The sequence below is a fragment of the Protobothrops mucrosquamatus genome, unplaced genomic scaffold (genome assembly GCF_001527695.2).
Source record: "Protobothrops mucrosquamatus isolate PMUCROS unplaced genomic scaffold, P.Mucros_1.0 scaffold5546, whole genome shotgun sequence".
In the NCBI taxonomy this organism is placed as follows: Eukaryota; Metazoa; Chordata; class Lepidosauria; order Squamata; family Viperidae; genus Protobothrops; species Protobothrops mucrosquamatus.
Genome location: NW_015391401.1, coordinates 12,463 through 12,831, shown reverse-complemented (window position 1 = coordinate 12,831; position 369 = coordinate 12,463).

Sequence of the window (369 nt, the reverse complement as noted above, 5' to 3'; positions counted from 1 at the left end):
GCAGTAATCCATGAAGGAAGCACATATCTTATATATTAATTTATATATATTTGCTGATGTTTTATTCAAACTAAATTTGTGTATCAGTGATGCCATATGCTAAATAAATAAATAAATAAACAATCAAATAAATAAATAAATAAATAAATAAATAACATGTTTTTTAGAGGAAAGGTTTACTTTAATATATATATATATAGAGAGAGAGAGAGAGGCTACTCTTAAAACTGCACCTTTATGTATTTATCTATTCAATTTATATACCGCCCATCTCACTGTTGTAATGACTCTTTAGCGGCTGTAGTTACAGGAGGACCTAAAAATGAAGTTTTAAGAAGAAACTGGACAGCCATTTGTCCGAAATGGTAT